The sequence below is a fragment of the Sciurus carolinensis genome, chromosome 17, assembly GCF_902686445.1.
Source record: "Sciurus carolinensis chromosome 17, mSciCar1.2, whole genome shotgun sequence".
Lineage (NCBI taxonomy): Eukaryota > Metazoa > Chordata > Mammalia > Rodentia > Sciuridae > Sciurus > Sciurus carolinensis.
In genome coordinates, this window is record NC_062229.1 from 65,485,032 (window position 1) to 65,493,783 (window position 8,752).

General features: G+C 43.6%; 1 non-coding gene across 1 annotated transcript; it reads right to left on the reverse strand.

The window, feature by feature from the left end:
- Positions 1-7,713: 7,713 nt before the first annotated feature.
- Trnaa-agc (transfer RNA alanine (anticodon AGC)) lies at positions 7,714-7,786 on the reverse strand. The gene has a single exon. It is a non-coding gene; the product is annotated as a tRNA-Ala (tRNA).
- Between the last annotated feature and the right edge of the window lie 966 nt (positions 7,787-8,752).

The window sequence follows — 8,752 nt, forward strand, 5'->3', positions numbered from 1 at the left end:
TGCTGATTCATTTACACTTAACTCATCAAAATGTTGTTTCATAAAAAGCCCTTTGATGTTCAAATTGCCTTTGGAACTATTTTTAATAAGTTTTTTTAAAAAAAATTTTATAAAGCTTCCCTACTTAGAAACAGAAAGTTCCATTTCACTGTTATTTAACAACCAGGGGTCCACAGACTTGGGCTGGGTTCAGTTCATTATTTAAATGAAATAATGTATGTAAAATGCTTCATAAATCCTAAAGCCACGGCTGCCTGTTAGTGATTACAGTTGCTATTGTTATTACGACCAAGCAGAGGACATAGGGTTTGAGGTTTGTTCCTCTTCTCCCTCTCACTTATACCATTTTTAAAAATTCGGTTTTCTCATTCTTAGTAACTTGTACAAAAAACTGTGCCTAATGACTGAGGCAAGAATGAGGGAATATATCAGAGAGAGAGAGAGAGAGAGAGAGAGAGGAGGGAGCCACCCACATGAATTCTTTAGTTGAGGTCTTGCTTGGACTTATTGTTGACCCTCAGTGGGGTTCATTCAGAGTCTAGTGTCCTTGACCAAGGGGTCAGGGTCTTTTCTGTGTATGATTTACATGAACTGATGGACCTTGGAAGAAAAATGATTCCCTAAGGAGGAGGCTTTGTGAGCAGTCAGGAAGACACAGATAACTCAGGAAGGGAGAGTCTGCTCCTCAGTCCCATGGACTCATCCTCAGCCTTATAGGGAGTCCTCTGGAAAAGACGCAGCTGCTTTCAAGGTGGGTTTTGGGACACCTGGTGTTATGTGTGTTGCCCACTGATTCATGCGCTGGAAGCTTGGCCCCAGCGTCATGATATTGAGAGAGGTAGATCTTAGTAGAGGTAGACCTAGTAGAGAACGACCAGGTTACCCTTGGAAGGGATCACTATAGTTCTCACAGAACCAGGTTAGCTCCCAAGAGAGTGGGTAGTTATGAAACAGCTTCTTTCTTATAAAGAAGCTTTCTTTCTTGCCATATGACCTCTCCTCTCTTGCGTGTGATTCTACCATATGATGCTATCGGCCACGAGGTCCTCTTGAGATCTGAGCAGATGCTGGTACCATGCTCTGGAACCACCAGAACTGTGAACTAAACAAGTTCCTTTTCTTTATAAAGTACCCAGTCTCAGGCATTTCATTATAGCAACAGAAAACAGACTCTATGACACATTGGCACATTAATATGGCCTAGGATCAGAAGGCAAAGCGTGAAGCAGAGAAACCTCTCTCTTTCTAGACACCAGCTATTCCCTGGTCTCATGGTAGTCCTTGTACACTGATGGAACCGTACCGTAGGACAATGGTGGCCAGGATTCCATGGCTTGGTAGGAGATGGTGGAGAATTCTGGTTATACCCAACTTTTGCCTGTAGCCGAACACTCGGTTCGAGCCAGCTAAAGCACACACAAGCCTGTCTGCGGTCCCTAGAAACACTCTGGGGCATGTGTCCAATGACCTCATTCCTAGCCAGAATCTGATGGGGCCTGGGGCCTTTCAGGATCCATGCGGACATCGCAAAACCTTCATTTTGTCGCTCCTGTCTTGACAATTGCGTCAAAGGTCTTGACCACTTCAACAAAAGTGAACAGGAAGCCGTTGTCTCCTGCAACTTGACCCCAGTCTGGTGTGTGAAGCACATACTTTGAGCTCTTGCACGCTCTCCCTCCAGCTCAGCCTAGTGCAAACCAGGCTGCCTTCAGGAATTTGGAACCAAACATGAAAATTCTTTATCACACAATGGAGGGACCATTACTCTGGCCTTTCACACATCAGTCTTGCCTGGTGAATGGCTCCCTGGCCCTGTGATTCTTGCCGTATGGAACAATTGGCCTCTTCAGTTAACTTGCCAGCAACAATCAGTTATTTCTCCTAGCCATAAATTTCAACCATTCTTTTTTGAGGGGGAAGAAATTAAAGTAACAAAGAGATGTGGCTATAAAGAACGGAACTGTCAGAATAGCAAATGTTTGAGTAATTTGTTGGGCCCTGGGTTTAGGGTTGACTGACTTTTAGCACTAATTTTGATTTGAAGTATTTCTTGGAACAAAGAGACCCTATTTTAATCTACCTCTCCAGCACAGATCATGACTACCAGTGGGGACAAGCTTTGTCACAGAGATTTTATTATAATTCAACCACCTCATTGACTTTTTTTTTCTTATTTATTTAGAACCCCGGTATCTCCTTTTTCACAGAACAGACCAGATATGTGACAACTTCCTCTCAGCTTGGTCTGTTAAACATGTGGCCCAAGAAACCACCTGGTTCAGCTAAATTGGAATAACTGCTCTTAGCAGCTAATTCCACCGGGTCTTGTTTAAAAATAAAGGGAAAGAATTCCCCAAATGACTCACTTTTTTAGGTCCAGTAGTAGTTTTTCATTGTTCTCAAAGCACCTGGTTTAACCTGCTTGCTTTCAATTATTCCGAGAGCCCGAGGACTTGAAATGAAATAAGAAAATAGGATCCCCTAAGTCCACCGGGCAAGACGATCTGCTTTCGTAAAGAAAACCCCAAATATTTCCTAACATGTGACTGGTTAAGCTGCCCCTGTCAGAGTCAGATTTATGTATTTGCTCTGGAACCAAGATTTCTGTACACCAGGCACAATACCTTGGCATATTTACAGTGTAAGCGATTTTGTTAAAGCAAACAGCTGCACGGTTAGGCTCAGTAAACCCCTGGCCCTCAGACAGGGGAGCCAGAACCTTCTCAGGCCAGCAGGTGTGTCCTAGCCTGGAGGAAGCCTTTCTCTGGGTCTGAATCCCTGAGCGTCTGAACATTTTTCCCCTTCCAGAGATGCAACCCGAGGCCATCTAAAAAGTATTTGAAAAGGCGATTCTTTTCAAAATTTCCCTTGATAACAAAAAACAAAAATCAAAAAACCAAAAAAGGGCCGGGCGCGGTGGAACAGGCCTGTAATCCCAGCAGCTTGGGAGGCTGAGGAAGGAGGATCGCGAATTCAAAGCCAGCCTCAGCAAAAGCAAGGCCGTAAGCAACTCAGGGAAACCCTGTCTCTAAATAAAATACAAAATAGGGCTGGGGATGTGGCTCAGTGGTTAAGTGCCCCTGGATTCAATCCTGGTGGCCTTCTACAAAAAATAAAAAAAGAAAAAAAATAAAAGGGTCAGTGTGAGGGAAAGGGCTGGTGGCTTCAAGAGGAAGCTGCAGATAAAGTCTGAACTGTGACAAAGGCACGTTATCATCTTCTTTTTCGTTCCCCTCCCTCTTTTAAGGCAGGGAGGGTGGAGGCCATGATCCTGAACAGGAATTTGAAAGGAAAACAGAAGACAAAATAATAAAACGACTTTACCACACGAATCTCAATGGTTCTTTTTTGCTCAGAGAGAGATTCTTACCTGGCTTCCATCAGTGGAGGTGCAAAGACTTTAAGAAAACTTGGCGGACATGGAGCGAGGGGCTGAATCCATTCTCTCAATAGCTATTTGTTAAGTGCCTATCTGGTATGGGGGTTGACATTCTTGTTGTAACAGAGTCCAACAGCATCCCTGCAAAGGACCAAAAATGTGTTCCTCACCAGCTACCCTCAAAACCTTCACAGACACAGCCCCTGTTTACTTTTTGGGAGAAAACTTTTTTGGAGCAGCAGGTAAAAATGGATATTCTATGTGAGGACAGCTTCTTTCTATTTTGCTATTATATTTAAAAATCCACATTTGAATGATGGGATCTAATGTAACAAGGTAACATGTTATACCAGAAAATCAAAATTCAACAGCCAGGATGGTTGAGTTCTTATCCTGGCTCTGCTAATAACTAGTTAGTTTAAGTGAGCACATGTAAATAACTTTTCTTCTCTAGGCTTCAGCTTACATGTAAGGATACGGAGCGGGGCCTGGGCTTGCAGCTCAGGGGTAGAGCAGTTGCCTGGCACGTTGGAGGTACTGGGTTCGATCCTCAGCACCACATAAAAATGAACACATAAAATAAAGGTAGTGTGCCCTTCTGCAACTAAAAATATTTGTACAAAAATTAGGAGGGGGGAATTTATAGACTCATAAATCCTTCCATCTTTGTTAACAATTTGAAAACAGATGCAGATAATTTGTGGTGGGTGAGTGAAGCACTTGGCACATGGGTCTAGTCTGGAGGAGAAAAATGTTAAAATAAAGGCAGAGAGCGGAGGGCCCTAGGCTAGCGAAGCCCACTAACCATACAGCAGGTTACCTGGGAATGGCAGAAGGGGTAGGAAAGAGCTGTGGAGGCTGTGGAGTCAGGCTATCTGGATGTGAATACTGGCCTGAGACAAGTTACTTACCTTTTCTAAATCTCAGTGCCCTCACCTCTAAAATGGGCTGACATTAGCCGGGTGCAGTGGCACATGCCTATAATCCCAGCAGCTCGGGAGGCTGAGGCAGGAGGATTGCAAGTTCAAAACCAGCCTCAGCCACTTAGCAAGGCCTTGAGCAACTCAGTGAGACCCTGTCTCAAAATATTTAAAAAGGGCTGGGATGTGGCTCAGTGCTCAAGCACCCCTGGGTTCAATCCCTGGAACCAAAATAAAATAAAATAAAATGAGCAAATATTAGTACCTGCCTGTCTTAAGACGTTTGGGCTATTATAATAAAAATACCATAGACTTAGTGGTTATTGTGTTATTTAGTTTTTCACTGATGTAACCAAAACACCTGACAAGAACAGCTTAGAGGAAAAGCTTATTGGGACTCGCGGTTTCAGTTTCAGTCCATGTTGGGCCAACTCCCTTTGCTCTGGGCTGGAGAGGTGAGGTGGAGCATCATGGTAGATGGGCATGGTGGAGGAAAGCTCCTCACTGCGTGGCAGCCAGGAAGTAGAGAGAGAGAGAGAGAAAGAAAGAGAGAGAGAGAGAGAGAGGGAGAGGAGGGAGGAGCCCAGGGGACAAGATATAATCCCTAGGGGCACACCTCCAGGGAACCACCTTGCCTACAGTTACCTTTAAAATTATTAATCCATGTTATGACTTGGTTGTAAGGTGTCCCCCAAGAGCTCACGTGTGAGACAAGGCAAGAAGGTTCAGAGGAGAAATGGCTGGGTTGTGAGAGCCTTAACGCAGTCAGTGAATGAATCCCTGATGGGATTAGCTGAGTGGTGACTGGAGGCAGGTGGGTGTGGCTGGAGGAGGTGGGCACTGGGGGGCGTGGCTTGGGCATGGCTTTGGGCGTGGCTTTGGGTATATATCTGTATCTGGAGAGTGGAGTCTCTCTCTGCTTCCTGATCACCATGTGAGCTGCTTCCCTCCACCACACTCTTCCACCATGATGTTCTGCCTCACCTCAGGTCCCAAGGAGTGGACCCTGGCCATCTATGGACTGAGACCTCTGAAAACGTGGGTGTCAAGTAAACTTTTCCTTCTCTGAAATTGTTCTTCTGAGGGCTTTTGGTTGCAGCAGCGAGAAAGCTGACTAAAACCATCCATGAAGTGGATTAACCCACAGCGTAGGTGAGAGCTCTCCTGATCATTTCACCTCCTGTATGAACACAGGCACTTCTGGGGAATGCCTCGTATCTAAACCACACCACTTAAGCACAAGCTACATGGATTTCTCACAGTTCTGGGGACTGAAGCCTGATATCGGGATGCCAGCCTGGCTGGATTCTGGGGAGGGCCCACTTCCTGGTTGGAGACTGCCAACTCCTTGCGTCATCCTCATCTGGTGGAAAGAGGACTGGAGAATTCTCTGTGGTCCCTTTTATCAGGGAACTAACCATTCCTGAGGACACCAACATCATGACTTAATTATCTCCCAAAGGTCCTGCCCCATAATCCTATCACATTGAAGGTTAGGACCTTAGCATATAAATTTTGGGGGGACCTAAACCCTCAGTGCATGCACTATCATATAAGGTTGTTGTGAGGCTCCAGAGGGCCCACCAAACCCAGGGTGCCCAGAACACAATGAGTTCCCTACGTCAAATCCTCACCTTGGTCTGGAGGACCTTGAGAATCTGTCATGGGGTCTGTGAGGTCCAAGCTAATGTCATGAAAATAGTAATGCCTTATTGATCTTTCCCCTATGTTCTCTTCAAAGCATATAGTCAAGTTTCCCAGCGTCGATGACAGAGTCTGTAGGGCACGTGACATTGTAGCAGACAGAAGGCAGAGGCAGTTTCCAGAATCTAATCACTTTCTATTAAACTGATCATTTCAAAATTTGCAAGAATGTATAATAATGTTACTCTTCTTTTTTTGGTTTTGAAAAATAAATTATATTACATAAAGGTAAGCAATTTTTGGTTAGCATGTAATGAATTTGATTGCTTTTAAATCCGCATATAACTATTTAACACGTTCTTGGTTTTTTTTAACATTTTTTTTGGTTGTACATGGACACAATATCTTTGTTTATTCATTTATTTTCATGTGGTGCTGAGGATCGCATCCAGTGCCTCTCACACGTGAGACAATTGCTCTACCACTGAGCCCCAGTCCCAGCCCACATTCTTGGTTTTAATGTTTGATACGGCAAATATCAATAGCTGTAACTCACCTAAATAAAAGCTACTCGAAGTTGTCAGTCATTTTGAAGAGTGTGGTTTTAAAAAATAAAGAAAGAAACAAATTCTTGCAGTAGTTTCCTATTGTTGCTCAGTTGCTATAACAAAACACCACAAACCAAGTGGTTTAAAGAGCACAGATTTACTATTTCATGAGTCTAAATAGGCCTAAGTAGGTGCCCAGGACTGTATTCCTTCTGGCTTCTCCGCCCAACGTCCAAGGCTGCCTCCATCCTTTGGCTGAAAGTCACCGTCCTTCATCTCAGCACAGTGACGCAGCATCCTCAGATCCTGCTCTGCTTGTGTGGTCTTGTGGCTTTCTGTCTCCCTGATCTCCCTCTTATTAGAACCCTGGTCATGATCCCCGGTTCACCTAGATAATACAGGACCATCTCTTCATCTCAGGATCCTTAACCTCATCACATTCACAAAGCCCCTTTTGTCATTTAAGCTGTTCACAGGTTCCAGAGATCATCAGAGAGTCATCTTGGAGGCTAATTCCATTCTGAGTTATGCATCCATTAGCTCCTTAAGATATAAACAAAGCGAAGCATAACTATCAAGGTTTACCATAGTAAATATTAAGTTGAATGCAGACATCCTCTTTTGTACTCCTTTTGTCAACAAATATTCTTAAATTTTTAAAAATTCATTTCTTCTGGGTACATTATAATTATTGTCAACAAGTATTCTTAAATGTTTAAGAATTCATTTCATCCTGGTGCATTATAATCATTGTCAACAAGTATTCTTAAAGTTTTCAATGTGAGGCTTTGCCTCATGTTGCATCCTCAGTTTCAAAGTCCTGTTCCTCACCAGGGTTTGTGCCTCTTCTCTGTATCTCTACCAGGCCTGGCTCAGAGTTGGAGCTCCGTTTTTTTTTTTTTTTTTTTTTTTTTAGCGGGGGTGGGGTGGGTACTGGGGATTGAACTCAGGGATATTTGACCACTGAGCCACATCCCCAGCCCTATTTTGTATTTTATTTAGAGATAGGGTCTTACTGAGTTGCTTAGGGCCTCACTTTTTGCTGAGGCTGGCTTTGAACTAGCCATCCTCCTGCCTCAGCCTCCTGAGATACTGGAATGACAGGCATGTGTCACTGCACCTGGCTGGAGCTCCATATTATTATTATTTTTTTAATATTTTAAACCCACAGTCTGAATTTTTTTGAGATGTTGATGGACCTTTACTTTATTCATTTATTTATTTGTGGTGCTGAGAATTGAACCCAGAGCCTCATGCATGCTAGGCAAGCGCTCTACCACTGAGCCACAACCCCAGCCCCATGGAACTCCATATTTTTTAACTGGCGTTATTTCAATGACTTTCCATGTGTCTCGACTCCACCAGCCTCTAAGGCACCATTCCCTAAAGTGTATTTCACAAAACACTCGTCCCATGAGATTACGTTACCTAAAAAACAGTCCTGTGCTCAAAACATTTTAGGACATGTTACATATCTTATTCTCCCTTTTGGAGATTCATGGTATGAGTCAGCACATTAAAAGTTCTGACAAGTCCTGCAGAGGCAAGAGGTGTGTGTAGTAATTTAACACAGAATTTTCCAATGCATTTATCCACGGATTCCTTTTTCCTATAAAATTGATTAACATCACATTGTGGGAAACATCGCTCCACATGCTTTGAGGCAAGGACCAAATTTTGTCATTCTGTTGCTGGCCCATTCCTGGCACACGATAGATGCTTAATAAATAGATGTTGAATGAGTGCATTGAACAAGAGGGGAACAACATTGATAAGACAAAATTGCTTCCCCGAAGTTGTTAAAAATGAATGACAGATGTGTAAAGAATTATTGATAGTACTAGATAAATTAAAAAGTGGTCCAAGCCAGGATGTTAATAAGGAGAAAATCAAAACCAAATGCTGAAAACCGACCCAATTGTCAAAGAGAACTGAGCTAGGTTATTCGAGCTGCCCCTTGAACTTCGTGGGCTGCCCTCTTTCCCAAAAGGACACGAGAGAACTCAGTCTGCACAGCACAGAGCAGAACAGAAAGAAACAGCTGTCTTCGGATAAAGGATGAAAATTATTATAGAAAGGATTAAACTAGGATTAGAAGTCCGAGTTGGGTCCCCAGGGTGCCCCCAGGCAATGGCCGGGAACCCAGCGCTCATATTCAATTGTGCCTGTGACTTGCAGGCAGTCAGTTTGAGGAAGTCAACCTTTGACTTGTTGCCAAAGATTGGGCATGAATTTTCCAATCCCAGCAACCATCATTTATC